This window comes from Bos grunniens, chromosome 13, assembly GCF_055505025.1.
Source record: "Bos grunniens cultivar Pamir isolate PY7600 chromosome 13, Bosgru_T2T1.0, whole genome shotgun sequence".
Lineage (NCBI taxonomy): Eukaryota > Metazoa > Chordata > Mammalia > Artiodactyla > Bovidae > Bos > Bos grunniens.
In genome coordinates, this window is record NC_141177.1 from 45,377,790 (window position 1) to 45,393,546 (window position 15,757).

Here is a 15,757-nt window from a genome sequence, read left to right on the forward strand (position 1 = left end):
TGTCTCCCTCAGAGGCTTGGAGGGGGACATCCTCACCAGCTGGGGGCACTGAGAGCTAGACTGGGATGTTAGGGGTGGGGGCGAGTAGCGGGCCTCTCTCCAGGAAGGATCAATCAATCAGTTCAGCTGCTCAGTCATGTCTGACTCTTTGCAATCCCATGGACTGCAGCACGCCAGGCCTCCCTGTCCATCACTAACTCCCAGAGTTTACTCAAACTTATGTCCATCGAGTTGGTGATACCAGCCAACCATCTCATCCTCTGTTGTCCCCTTCTCCTCCTGCCTTCAATCTTTCCCACCATCAGGGTCTTTTTCCAATGAGTCAGTTCTTCGCATCAGGTGGCCAAAGTATTGGAGCTTCAGCTTCAGCACCTGTCCTTCCAATGAACACATAGTGTCAGATGCTTGGCGGCCCCCACGCCTCACTATGGGGGAGACACTGACTTGTAGGGGAGCCACTGGTGTGAGGTGTGCAAGGCAGGAACTCTAGGTTGGGGGCTGGGAAGATGGGGGGTGGGGGCCGCTCTGGACTAGAAACATCTGTCCCTGCAGTGAGGGGGACGTGGGGGAGAGCAGCCTGACCCCACACTCCGAGGACCCAGTGATGGACTCTCAAGGTCAGCCTTGAGCCTTGATCTGCCAAATATTTGCTTGGATCACTGACCCAGCTGACTTCTGGCTCTCACGCCCCCTGGGCTTGTATCCAGGTCCTGCGCCAACCAGACACCCCACCCTTTGTTCCTGGAGGGGTTGGTGCTATTTCCTAAAGAGGCCTTTCCAGGCAAGTGTGGTGGCCATGTCCCATCATGGGGTTCCTGAACTGCGGACCAAGGTGGACAAGCTGGGGGGTTGCAGCCAGGAGAGGAGTCCCCCTGTACGCTTTGTTTGAAGCAGCGACTTCAGTGAACTGGACTGAAGTGGCCAAGGTTCAGCATGGCTGCCCACGCAGAATCAACCAACACAAGGCCAGGTCACCCGGGGCCTTCTTCCCCCAACCCCGCAAGCCTGGGAAGGAGAGTAGCCTTGCTCCCCAACTCCCCTAGAGCGGGTGGAGGAGGCTGAGATGGGCTTGGTCAGGGCCTAGAAAGGAGGGAAGAACCAATCTTTCTGTCTGCCTGCCTGCCTGTCTGTCTCTCTCACACACACTCCCCGCCGAGTGTCCACTCTATGGGTAGCCACCATGTTAAGTTCTGTACTGGCACCAGCCCCTGAATCCCAGGGACTCTGCAGTTACTTTTGATCCATTTTGCTGACGTGGAAACAAAGATTCAGAGAGGTTAAGCAACCTATCTAAGCACACACAACCGGGTGTCAAATCCAGGTTGGGTGTACAGACTGCCCATTGCAGCCGATTAGAGGAGGAGGAGGGAAAAGGTCGTACGCTTGTTCGCTGAGATTCTAGAACAGGGCGGGGGAAGGGCTGGTGGGGGGCAGGGCCACGTGCCTGCCTGGACCACTTACTTCCCAAGATTGAGATGGGATCAGTAAACTTCTGACCGTCACCGGAAGCCAAGCTCAGACTAAACAATGCTCTGTGATCTCAGCCCCGCTCTCTGCTTTTGCCTGTACCCCTTACTCCTGTTGCAGCCTCGCTTCCCATTATTCACCCTTCAAGGCCCAGAGAAAAGGCCAGCTCCCCCAGAATGGCTTCCTTACCCCAACTCTACCTCCGGGAGCCACGACTTCCTTTCCCTTTGAGTCTCCGGTCTCTTGACTTCTGTCTTGCACTGCACTCAGCCTGTTCTGATTAGAGTCTTATAATCTTTCACTGTGTATCTGTCCATCTTACTCATTAGGTTGGGAGAGAAAGTGTTTGTTATGGTAGTGTTTATTTGGTCACCTGATATTAAGAGCAGACTCATTGGGAAAGACCCTGATGCTGGGAAAGATTGAAGGCAGGAGGAGAAGGGGATGACAGAGGATGAGATGGTTGGATGGCATCACGGACTCAATGGACATGAGTTTGAGCAAACTCTGGGAGATAGTGAAGGACAGGGAAGCCTGGCGTGTTGCAGTCCATGGGGTTGCAAAGGGTCAGATACGACAGAGTGACTGAACAAGTGGAGTCCTGCTAACTCAGTTGCCTGATCTGTGGTGCTTGCTGATTCCCAGGGTGTAAATACTCCTGCCATGGCCAATTTCGAGCTGTGATGGTTCAACACTGGGCTCACAAAATTCCCGAGGATTTAACAGTTGCTGTCATGCACCAGGACTCAGGGGCTCCAGTTCAACACTGCTAAGACTTAAAGTTTACACTTAGTAGGTGCCGCCCAATGGGCTGATGCCACAGAATCCTTGCTTGGGTGGACTATTCTATTCAACATTTTTGTTCTTGCCAGGAGTCTCTACTTTGTTCCTAGAATACTTTACAAAGGACATCTGGGGACATGGTAACAGTCCTTCTTTCCTCCCTGTGTTCATGCCCCTTTGGGATGTGACTTTTCAGCTTCCCCCATGAAGAGCTGGAGCCAGTTTCTCAATCCTCAAATTGGGCTTGGCCTTGTCACTTGACCTTGGCAGTGGAATACAGTCACAGTGACTGCGACCTTGAGTTCTGCTCCAGTCTTTTAAATTTTATTTTTATTTATTTACTTTTGGCTGTGCTGGGTCTTTGTTGCTCTGAAGGCTTTTCTCTAGTTGCAGTGAGTGGGGTCTACTCTCTGGTTGTGCTGCATGGGCTTCTCACTGTGGTGGCTTCTCTTGTTATGGAGCCCAGGCTCCGGACGCACGAACTTCAGTAGTTGCAGCTCCTGGGCTCCGGAGCACAGGCTCAACAGTTGTGGAGCATAGGCTTTGTGGGATCTTCCTAGATTAGGGATCGAACCCGTGTCTCCTGCATTGGTAGGCGGATTCTTTACCGCTGAGCCCCCAGGGAAACCCCCGGCTCTTATTTTGGGATCCTGCCAGCTACAAGATATAAAGCCCAGGCTTCCCTGTGAGGATGAAGCCATACACTTTCGCTGAGCCATTGTATCGACACATCAGCCAGGCCAGGCAAACCCTGCCACAGGCCATAGGAGTGAGCCCAGCCCAAAATGCTAACTTGCAGAATCATGAACTAAGTAAATGGCTGTTGTTTTAAACCACTGAGTTTGGGGATGCTTTTTAAGCAGTCAAAGCGCTTTGATGTAATAGCATCCTTGCATTCATAAGTAGCCTCGTTTTCAAGTAGGTTGCCCATCTCTGAGTGCGTTGAAATAGCCTCCTGCTCCCTGCAGCTCATTAGCTGTGAACTCAGGTATTAGCACTGCTGCCCCCAAGTATGTTAATCCTCCTAGAAGGACCTGGAAGATGTGGCCCCCTGACCCCCCGATGAAACGGCTGAGGCCTGGATGAGAGGCCTGGTGGACGAAAGGCCTGGAGCCCAAGGCCTTGGACTCAATCTGAGCTCTCTTCTCGTCCACCTGTGTCTCATGCAGCCATGAGACTGGGAGCTGCCCTTTTCCTAATCTTCCAGTGAGGACTGAATTGCCTTTCTGGGGAAATGTCCCACCAGGAGTGGGAAAATGAAACAGATTCCTCTTTTCCACCCTGTTGTATAATTTTGGGGGTAGGAGAAAAGATCCTGATGTATTTGGGTTGGGGAGGAGGGAGAGAGCTGTGCCCTAAACCATACTTAATAAATTCCTACTTTCAGTTCACAAGCAAAATCTTACCTGTGACCTGTGAAAGCTTTTGTGAAAAATGCAGCCCAACCCATTCTGCCCTCTAGCTTTGAACCACCGAAACTCAAGTGGTGAAGGGGCATCATTTCAGAGACGGAGAGAGGAAGCAGGCATGAAATGGGTTTTGCAGCTGCACGTGTGGTATGGGGTTATCCTCCACCAGCTGTGTGACCTTGGACAAGTCACCCAACCCCCTTGGGGCCTGCAGGGCAAGGGAGACTGGAGAGCCCCATAGCCTCTTCCTGCTGTTGTCTTCTTACTGGCTTAAAGGGAAAAGTGAGGGAGAGCCAGAGAGGCTTCTGAGAGCTGACCACTGGGGTTCACCGACCCTGTTCCGTCTACACATGGTGTGCTCACCATCATGACCTGGAGGCAGTGTAGCATCACACTCTGGGGCATGGCTCAGTGTATATTTGGCCTTGGGATGCTGTCAGAATATAAACATCCAACATCACTACCCTGCCTGCCACCTCAACTCAGCGCCGGGCACCCTGGACCTGATTGGATAGGTGGGGAAATAGTAGTGGGGGAGGGTTCATTAGCAGCCACTCCATCACAGAGTAACATGCTGTCTCTCATGGGCAAGCTGTGTGACCTTAGGCAGGTTACTCAACCTCTCTGATCCTTCATTTCTTTCTCTAAAGTATAATGTCACGTGAAACTTTTACAACACTGCATCACGATAAATACTGAAGGAAAACAGAGGGGGTGCTGATGCCTGCTGTATTACATAGAACATAGGCCAAAGTGAATGGTTCTCTATCTACCTAACAGAAAATTATGTTGACCTCAAGGTCTTGTTTGGCCTCAGCCAGTCACACCACACCTGCTCAGACCTTCTGGGAGGTTCCCATTTTTCAGTTTCAGGATTTTGACTTTGCTCAGTTATTTGTGGACACCTGGAACATACTTTAAAATTTTTTTACGATAAAAAAAACTTTCCCCCTGGATTTTATGGGGACATACTTGGTGCCTTTTACGGGTTGTTAAAAAGAATAGATGATACTGTCCATCTAAAGCATGAAGCTTAGCGCCTAGACTCTTAAAGCCTTCACCAACAGCAACTGCTATTACCAATCCCCCATCACCTTTCTCCCTCCTCCTCCCCGCCCCCCATGTTGGCGGCGCTCCGCTAACCCGGAGTTAGATGCCCAGCTGTGGCCGGCAGGGCGGCTCAGGAGCCATCATGCAGGGAGGTCAGGGTTGGGATCCAGCGTACTAGCTCCCCAGGCCCCGGGTCAAGTGACCTGAAGTGCCCACAAGGTCATTCTCCCGTTCTCCCTCCTGATGGTGCGGGCTGACAGTGGCTTCTCTCTCCAGACTTACCCTCCACCGATGTGTGGATCGAGGAGCTTTGAAGATTCAGCAGAGGCAAACCCGCTGCCTTCGGGCAGGCACAGCAGCCCTTCTCCGCCCCACGGTACAGCTGGGCATCAGCTACAGCCATTGGGTCCACCCCCGCCCCCGCCCGCTCTCCTGCTTTGCAGTACTGCCTGGCCCGACCCCGTGGACTACATTTCCCAGGGTCCCTTGCACGCGGGCATCCCCGCTAGGTTTAGCCAATGGGAAGCGGGGAAGGGAGACAGGCACCGCCTCTCCCTACAAGGGAGGAGAGAAACCCGGCGGGGTACCTCCAGCGCTCTCGGCTCTGAACCTTGTCTGCAGCTCTGCAGCGCCGGCGGGCGGTGTCTCCTCCTTGGTTTTAGCTACTGATCTTGCCCTGCTTCCTCTGTCCCTCCAGCCTGGGGGAAGCAGCGGTTTCTTGCCTCTTCTGTTAGGTTTTCATCTGCTCCTTCTTACATTAATTCCCTGTGGAATCACTTGGCCTGGACTCTTGTTTTTCTGTTGGGACTCTGGCTACTGCCCTGGAAAGCCGCTTGCAGACAGAGGCCCTGGGTCACTCCTCGGGCCTGGGGATGCCGCCCTTGAAGAAGAGGGTGTGCCCTAGAAGAGCTGTTTTCATTCAGTATTCATTGTGATTCAACCTTGTAAAAGTTTCATATGACATCATACTTTAGAGGAAGAAATGAATGATCAGAGGGGTTGAGTAACCTGCCGAGGGTCACACAGCTTGTGGGTCATCTGGCTGTACACGTCCCCTTTGTCTCACCAACTCCTTACCCAACACGGCCCGGAAGGACCAGCGTGGGGGCTCTCACCAGGGTTAAGGGCAGCACTAACTGGGCACCCTGAGTTACCTTGCCCCTGTGTGCCCTCTCCTTACTCCTTGGACCATCAAGGGTCTCCTTTTCCAAGGGATGCCAAGTCCAGGTCTTTTCAAGCTAATTTCTTGTCCTCACCTATCTTGCCATGTAACAGGCAAGGTCTTTCTCTAAAGTAATGAAAACTCTAGGACTAATCTGGTGTTTCAGTGGCTAAGACTCTGTGCTCCCAATGCAGGGGTCCCGGGTTTGATCCCTAGTTGGGGAACTAGATCTCACATGCTGAACTAAGAGTTTGCATGCTGCAACTAAGACCTGATGCAGCCAAATGAATAAAAATGAATACATTAAAAAAATAAATAAGCAAAAGCTCTAAATTCAGTCTCTGCTGGGCATCCTCTTTGGAAAGTTACCTCTCTACAGAGGGGAATCTTAGCCCACCCAGAGCAGGCCCCCTGCCTTGGTGTCAGAAGCCTGTGAGACCCTGTCCCACACCTGCAGACCAGCCTGCCACTCACTTCCTGTTCTAGACCTCCTGGAGGCCCTCAGCTTCCAGCGGGCCCCTCCCATCCCAGGCCCTTTGCTGCTCCATTGTCATCCAGGAAACATATGGGCAGCTGTTTTTGGCAAGCCACAGGGGGCTGTGGTTAACCTGAAGGGGCCCAGAGGGGTAAATGTACCACTTGGTGAGGTGTGTTCTCTCCCTGAGCCACCTGGGCCCTCTGGTGAGTGAGTGGCATGTATATTTATAGTGGCACTGACAGTGGTAGATGTACTTTAGCCTCTGAATTAAATTCCTCTCCCCCTGCTTGTAAAGATCAGGAGCTAAACCTGCAGCTTGAACTACAAGATCCCGATGCAGCAGGTAAGGGATGTGCCGAGGTGTGCTGAGAGCCCCCTTCATTATAGAGGAGGAAACTGAGCCCACCTAGGGACAGGGGCTTGGTCTGAGTATTCTGACAGCAAGGGCCTTTCTTTCTTCTTCTTTTTTTTTCATATCCTTTTCCATTATGGTTTATCACAGGATATTGAATACAGTTCCCTGTGCTCTACAGTAGGACCTTGTTGCTTATCCATCCTACATATAGTAGTTTGCATCTACTAATCCCCAGACTCCTACTCCACCCCTCCCCTTCCTGTCTTCCCCCTTGGCAACCACAAGTCTCTTCTCTATGTTTGTGGATCTGTTTCTGTTTCTTAGATAAGTTCGTGTGTGTCATATTTTAGATTCCACATATCAGTGACATCATATGGTAATTGTCTTCTCTGTCTGACTTACTTCACTTGGTGTGATCATCTCTAGGTCCATCCATGATCCTGCAAGTGGCATTATTTCATTCTTTTTTATGGCTGAGTAATATTCCATTATATATATATGTATATATATATATGTGTGTGTGTGTGTGTGTGTGTGTATGATGGCTTCTTTACCCATTCATCTGTCAATGTACATTTAAGTTTTGGCTATTGTGAATAGTACTGCTATGAACATTAGGGTGCATGTATTTTTTTTTATTTAGAGTTTTCTCTGGATATATGCCCAGTAGTGGGATTACTGGATCATGTGGTAATTCTGCTTCTTGTTTTTTAAGGAACCTCCATACTGTTCTCCATAGTGGCTGCATCAATTTACATTCCCACATTTACATTTCCAGTGTATAGAAGGGTTCCCTTTTCTCCACACCCTCTCCAGCATTTATTGTTTTTTAGACATCATTTTAATGATGACCTTTCTGACAGGTGTTAGTTGATACCTCATTGTGGTTTTGATTTGCATTTCTGTAATAATAATTTTGATGTTGAGCATCTTTTCATGTGCTTATTGGCCATCTGTATGTCTTCTTTGGAGAAATTTCTATTTAGGTCTTTTGCCATTTTTTGATGGGTTGTTTGCTTTTTGTTATTGAGTTGTATGAGTTGTTTGTATATTTTGGAAAGTAAGCCCTTGTTGGTCGATTCATTTGCAAATATTTTCTCCCAGTCTTGCCTCTTTTTTGTTTATGGTTTCCTTTGCTGTGTAAAAGCTTGTAAGTTTGATTAAGTCCCATTTGTTTATTTTTGCTTTTATTTCTGTTGCCTTGGGAAACCGACCTAAGAAAACACCCGTACGATTTATGTCAGGGAATGTTTTACCTATGTTCTCTGCTAGGCGTTTTATGATGTCTTGTCTTATCTTTAAGTCTTTAAGCATTCTGAGTTTATTTTTCTGCATGGTGTGAGGGTGTGTTCCAGCTTCACTGATTTGGATGCGACTCTTCAGCTTTCCCAGCACCCCTCGCTTCCTAAAGAGACTCCAGGAGCCTTCCTGGGTGCCCAGCTGGGTCTGGCCTTGCAACTTCCTCTGGGGACACGTGGACTCTGCCAATTCTGCAGCTGCTCCTGAGACTTCGGGGTGGCCCAGCAGGGTGTGGGTCCTCAGGGAGTTCCCAGGCTGCCTGATGGGTGCCGCTGGACTGCTGGGTGCTCAGGGGGACTGCCTGGGCCTCCACTCGAATCACAGCGGGAGGTGCTCTCTGGGGCCCACCTGTGAGACGGCACCTGTTTGGCTTGTGTTCTCGGGCTGAAAGGTGAAGCCTTCTCTGTTCCTGGAAGGTGATACTGGGATCTACTCCAAGGAGGCCAGACACTCTCTGGGAGATGCTGTGACAAGGAACATTTTGCCAAGTCTCATTTGAAAAGAAGCAGAATGAGCCTGTGTGTATGTGATGTTTGTGTGTGTGTGTACATGGGTGTGATGTGTACATGTGCACAACAGACTTCTGTTTGGCATGTGTAAATGTATGTGTGTGTTATTGTTTGCACATGTGTGGATATGTGTGTATGGGAATGTGTGTTTATATGTGTGTTTCATGTGTACATGTAAGCAAATATGTGTGCTGGGCCTGCTTATGAGAGCACAGAAGTGTGTTTGTGTGTGTACATTTGTGTGTGTCATATGTGTGTGTGTTGTGCGGAAGAGAGCTGGGTGTGTATGTGTGAACAGAAGCTCTTACCATTGCATGTTTTCACCTCCTGGTTGTGTTCCCTCCCGGGGAGGAGGCTGCAGGCTGGTGATGAGCCACCTGTGTTGACCAGTCTTCCCTCGTGTCACCATCTTTGGCCCCAACTTTTCTTCTGCTAAAGGCTTCATCTGGAGACTTCTACCTTTTCAGTGATGCCTGGAGATGAGCTGTCCTTCCCGCTAATGAAGATGTGCATGTTCCTCTGGGAAGATTTGGAAAATACAGAAGACCTCAAAGGAAAAAGAATCGCCCTTAGTCCCAACACTCAGAGTCCAGGCTGCAGGTTCATGTAACATGCTTCTCTGGGCTACAGCTGGGACTTGGTGGGACAGCACAGGAGAGACACATGGGCATCGTTGTCACCCAAGAGCCCTTGATCCCTTACCCTCACCCTTGTTGGGTCTTTGGAACCTGAAGGCTCCTAAGTTGTCTTCCTCTGTTGTTGAATTCTTAATGGCTCACAAAGTCCCTGAGCTGACTGGTTTGGCCAGAGCTATGAAGACAGACACACTGACCTCCATCATGGTTGGGCCAGTCACTAAACCTCTCCAAGTCTCAGTTTCCTCATCTCTAAAATGGGGTAAACATAACTACATTGGAGGGTAGTTGCCAGAAATCCCCATCCCACCCAAACCTGTGCATCTCTACTGTGGTCCCAGTACCTGCCAGGTGGCCTGAGACATGGGCTCTGGTAACCCTAGCTTCCCCCTTCCTGTCCTGGCCCTAGTGATGGCAGCAGTGACTTACTGTTATCACTAAACTGTCTGGTTACCTCGCCATCCCATTTGGCTCCTCAGGAAGTCCAAGCTGCAAAACAAATTCCCTGTGTTAAATTCCCTTGGTTGAAAGATCTCATGTGATTTCCCTTGGTTGAAAGACATGATGTGCAGGGTGGTATCTGGAGCTTATAGGACACTCACCAGGGGTACTCAGGTCCATGGCTGTGGCCCCCATTGGGCTGGTGACATCTTCACCAGCTAACTTGTCCTCTAAATGAAGAGGTTAGGAGCCCTCCTCTCTCCCCTCTCTTGATCCAAGCCCTAACTAGACATGTTTAGCTTTCTCAGTAGATGGTTCAGGGACTTCCCTGGTGGTCCAGTGGTTAAGACTCTGCTGCCACTGTAGGAGTCATGGGTTCAATCCCTGGTTGGGAATTAAGATCCTGCATGCTGCAAGCCAAAAAAAAAAAAGAAGAAGAAGAAGAAGAAAGATGGCCCAGTGGTACTGGAATCAGCTCTGGAGTAAGGCAGCCCTAGGTTTGAATCTCAGATTCACCATTACTAGCTGGATGACCCTTGAACAGATCACTTCAACTCAGCTGCATTAGCTGAAACCAGGGGGTAAGGACAGTGATTCCCAGAGAAGGCATCAGCACAGTGCTTGATGGAGAGGAGGCCGCCATGTTTGTTAACTGTTATCACTAATATTATCATTACAGCCCTTTCTTTCAAGAACTTGGGATCTTTTAACTTGTATTTTGGCCAATGGACATAAAAATGACTCACCCGTGAAGAGCTCAAAGGTGGCCAGAAAAGGGTAAGCAGATTTGCACAAGGGCCAAGAATCATTGTAGGAAGAAAAAGATAAAAGACCCAGAACCTTCCCTTTGGATGTCAGCCTCAGAGCACCTTGAGTGGGTTGAGGTGGTCGCTGAAAGGACGAAGACCTTGCCGTGATGGAGGCTGTGCCTGGTGGGGTCCAGATGGTCACAGAGGGAGGGCCAGCTTGGCAGTCGAGGGCAGATGCTCACGAGGGAAGAGCTGCAACACTTCACTCATCTGTGTCTCCTCCAGACACTTAGAAGCCCATCCTGGAATCTGCCCTGCCCCTTCTCTCCTCCTCCTTGGCCCACATATTTGCTTCCACCCAAAACACCTTTTCATTGCTTGTTATCCTCATATCCTCATATCAAACCTCATATCCTTCATGATCTAGCTGAGCGGCCACCTGTGGTAGCTTTGGTGACATCCCCAGGCAGAATGATACACCCCATCCTCTGTGCTAAGAGTGTGCTTCTGTTCTGTGTCCTCCTGGAAGCTTCTGTGCCCTTTATTAGGGTACTTAGCCCATTGGTCTCTGTGCCAGCATCCTACATTGTACATTCTTCTGTTACAGCACCTGCTTGTGTACTAAGTCAATTCAGTCATGTCTGACTCTTTGCGACCCTGTGGATGGCAGCCCGCCAGGCTCCTCCGTCCATAAGACTTCCCAGGCGAGAATACTGGAGTGGGTTGCCCTTTCTTCCTCCAGAGGATCTTCCTGACACAGGGATTGAAACCGTGTCTTTTATGTCTCCTGGCATGGGCAGGTGGGTTCTTTACCACTAGCGCCACCTGGGAAGCCCCCAGCACCTATTGCTCTCCTATAGTAATAGTAACAGTAATAATGACAATCGGTGACTGTTGGCAGCTTCACCTACATGCCAGGCTCTGTGCCAAGGGCCTCACAGGCAGAACCCCACTGGACCCTCCCCAGGTCCCTCTGAGGTCAGCATCTCATAGCTGGATGGATAGAGACCCGTGTTCAAACCCGCCGCTGGCTACCTGGTTCTGGAGATTGAACTCTTAAAGGCCTGTTGTTGCCCTTGTGACCCCGGCCCCTGAACCCTCACTCCCTGGAAAGAGCCAAAGAGCCGAGTTTATCTCTACCTTTGTGTACCCAGACGCTGGCAGGATGCCCGTCACCCATCGGGCACCTAAGGAATGCCAGGAGACATAAAGTCCCATTGCACTGGGCTGATGTACCAACATTTATTAAACCGTGTCCCCTGCCACGGGCGACGGCTTCCGGACACGTCTCTCCTGGGTCTGCGTTCTTTTCTTTGGGTCGGATCCCGGGATCCCGGGGGATGGAAGTCTGGGCCGAAGTCGTGGCGCTGCCTCGCGCCGCCACGTCATCCTCCACGAAGGGGCCGCAGGCAGAGGCGGGGGCCAGCCCGGATCTAGGCGGCCCTCGGGCCCTTCTCACCTGCAGGGGCTCGAGCCTCACGCCCACCGCTGGCCCCCCTGACCCTGACCTTGGCCCGAGGGGCTTCTTCCAGCTGCGCTCCCCTAGCCCCGGGGGCTAGGCAGCCGGATCCTGCCCCGGGGAGGGTAGCAGCCCCCGGGGCATCCTCGCTGGCCGCTCTTCCGCCTCCGGTTCCTTATTTGGTGGGGAGAGAGAAGAGTGGAGCGAGGCAACCCGGGAGAAAAGTGTAGGGGGTGGGGATGGGGCGGGGAAGGGGTGGCCCTGAGTATCGAGTATCGGGGGGCGGGGTGAATAAGCCTTCAGTCTCCCTCCCGTCGCTGCTGGGCTGGGGCAGCTACCAGATGTCTTCGGACCTTCGCTCCACATCCTCGGATGGCAGAGAGAGAGGCAGTTTCTACCCTGGCCTGTAGCGCTGGGTGGGGTGGGGTGGAGTTGGATTGGGGAGGGCTGGCCAGGGGATGTGGGGCCCCTCACCCCACACCCCCAGCTGGACGCCCTCCTCCCTTCTTTTCTCCTTTTTCCTTCTACTTCCACATCATCTTCTGGCATTTCCACTCTACCTACAAATAGAAGGCCAGAGACAACCTGCCTGGTCAGGGATAACGGGGTGAGACCAGAGACCTCTACCTAAGCAGAGATACCAGTAACTCTCACACCCAGGTAAGGGAGTCCTAATCAGTTGCCCATCAGAACAAGACCCAGTTTCCCCCTCAGTCAGTCTCTCCCATCAGGAAGCTTCCATAAGCCTCTTATCCTTATCCCTCAGAGGGCAGACAGAATGAAAACCACAATCATAGAAAACTAATCAAACTGATCACATGGACCACAGCCTTATCCAACTCAGTGAAGCTATGAGCCATGCTGTGTAGGGCTACCCAAGACGGACGAGTCCCGGTGGAGAGTTCTGACAAAACGTGATCCACGGGAGAAGGGAATGGCAAACCACTTCAGTATTCTTGCTTTGAGAACCCCACGAACAGTATAAAAAGGCGAAAATATATGACACTGAAAGATGAACTCCCCAGATTGGTAGGTACCCGTATACTACTGGAGATCAGTGGAGAAATAACTCCAGAAAGAGTGAAGAGACAGAGCCAAAGCAAAAACAATGCCCAGTTGTGGATGTGACTGGTGATGGAAGTAAAGTCTGATGCTGTAAAGAGCAATATTGCATAGGAACCTGAAAATGTTAGGTTCGTGAATCAAGTTGTGGATGTGACTGGTGATGGAAGTAAAGTCTGATGCTGTAAAGAGCAATATTGCATAGGAACCTGAAAATGTTAGGTTCGTGAATCAAGGTAAATTGGAAGTGGTCAAACAGGAGATGGCAAGAGTGAACATCGACATTTTAGGAATCGTGAACTAAAATGGACTGGAATGGGTGAATTTAACTCAGAGGCCAATTGTATCTACTATTGTGGGTAAGAATCCATTAGAAGAAATGGAGTACCCCTCATAGTCAACAAAAGAGTCCAAAATGCAGTACTTGGATGCAGCCTCAAAAATGACAGAATGATCTCTGTTCGTTTCCAAGGCAAACCATTCAATATCACGGTAATCCAAGTCTGTACCCTGACCTGTAATGCTGAAGAAGCTGAAGTTGAACAGTTCTATGAAGACCTAAGAGACCTTCTAGAACTAATACCCAAAAAAGATGTCCTTTTCATTATAGGGGACTGGAATGCAAAAGTAGGAAGTCAAGAGATACCTGGAGTAACAGGGAAATTTGGCCTTGGAGTACAAAATGAAGCAGGGAAAAGGCTAACAGTTTTGCTAAGAGAATGCACTGGTCATAGCAAACACCCTCTTCCAAAAACACAAGAGAAGACTCTACACATGTACATCACCAGATGGTCAATATCAAAATCAGATTGATTTGCAGACAAAGACGGAGAAGCACTACACAGTCAGCAAAAGCAAGACTGGGAGCCTACTGTGGCTCAGATCATGAACTCCTTATTGCCAAATTCAGACTTAAGTTGAAGGAAGTAGGGAAAACCACTAGACCATTCAGGTATGACCTAAATCAAATGCCTTACGATTAAACAGTGGAAATGAGAAATAGATTCAAGGGATTAGATCTGATAGACAGAGTGCCTGAAGAACTATGGACAGAGGTTCGTGAGATTGTACAAGAGGCAGCGATCAAGACCATCCACAAGCAAAAGAAATGCAAAAAGGCAAAATGGTTTTCTGAGGAGGCCTTACATATAGCCGAGAAAAGAAGAGATGCGAAAAGCAAAGGAGAAAAGGAAAGATATAAGCGTCTGAATGCAGAGTTCCAAAGAATGGCCAAGGAGAGATAAGAAAGCCTTCCTCAGCAATCGATGCAAAGAAATAGAGGAAAACAACAGAATGGGAAAGACTAGAGATCTCTTCAAGAAAATTATGCCAAGGGAACATTTCATACAAATATCGGCACAGTAAAAGACAGAAGTGGTATGGACATAACAGAAGCAGAAGGTATTAAGAAGAGGAGACAAGAATACACAGAAGAACTATACAAAAAAGATCTTCATGACCCAGATAACCATGATGGTGTGATCAGCTCACCTAGAGCCAGACATCCTGGAATGTGAAGTCAAGTGGGCCTTAGGAAACATCACTACAAACAAAGCTAGTGGAGGTGATGGAATTCCAGTTGAGCCATTTCAAATCCTAGAAGATGATGCTGTTAAAGTGCCGCACTCAGCATGCCAGCAAATTTGGAAAACTCAGCAGTGGCCACAGGACTGGAAAAGGTCAGTTTTCATTCCAATCCCAAAGAAAGGCAATGCCAAAGACTGCACAGACTACCACACAATTGCACTCATCTCACACGCTAGTAAAGTAATGCTCAAAATTCTCCAAGCCAGGCCACAATAGTAGGTGAACCGTGAACTTCCAGATGTGCAAGCTGGATTTAGAAAAGGCAGAGGAACCAGAGATCAAATTGCCAACATCCATTGGATCATTGAAAAAGCAAGAGAGCTCCAGAAAATACATCTAATTCTGCTTTATTGACTATGCCAAAGCCTTTGGTTGTGTGGATCAAGACAAACTGTGGAAAATTCTTAAAGAGATGGGAATCCCAGACCACCTTACCTGCCTCCTGAGAAATCTGTATGCAGGTCAAGAAGCAATAGTTAGAACTGGACATGGAACAACAGACAGGTTCCAAATTGGGAAAGGAGTACAATATACAGTCAAGGCTGTATACTGTCACCCTGCTTATTTAACTTATATGCAGAGTACATCATGCGAAATGCCAGGCTGGATGAAGCACAAGCTGGAATCAAGATTGCCAGGAGAAATGCCAATAACCTCAGATATGCAGATGACACCACCCTTATGGCAAAAAGCAAAGAAGAACTAAAGAGCCTCTTGATGAAAGTGAAAGAGCATAGTGAAAAAGCTAGCTTAAAACTCAACATTCAGAAAACTAAGATCATGGCATCTGGTCCCATCACTTCATGACAAATAGATGGGGAAACAATGGAAACAGTGACAGACTTTATTTTTTTGCGCCCCCCAGTCACTGCAGATGGTGACTGCAGCCATGAAATTAAAAGACGCTTGCTCCTTGGAAGAAAAGCTATGACCAACTTAGACAGCATGTTAAAAACCAGAGACATTACTTTGCCAACAAAGGACCATCTAGTCAAAGCTATGGTTTTTCCAGTAGTCATGTATGGATGTGAGAGCTGGACTATAAAGAAAGCTCAGCACTGAAGAATTGATGCTTTTGAACTGTGGTTTTGGAGAAGACTCTTGAGAGTCCCTTGGATAGTAAGGAGATCCAACCAGTCCATCCTAAAGGAAATCAGTCCTGAATATTCATTGGAAGGACTGATGCTGAAGCTGAAACTCCAATACTTTGGCCACCTGATGTGAAGAACTGACTCATTTGAAAAGACCCTGATGCTGGGAAAGATTGAAGGCAGGAGGAGAAGGGGACAACAGAGTGAGATGGTTGGCTGGC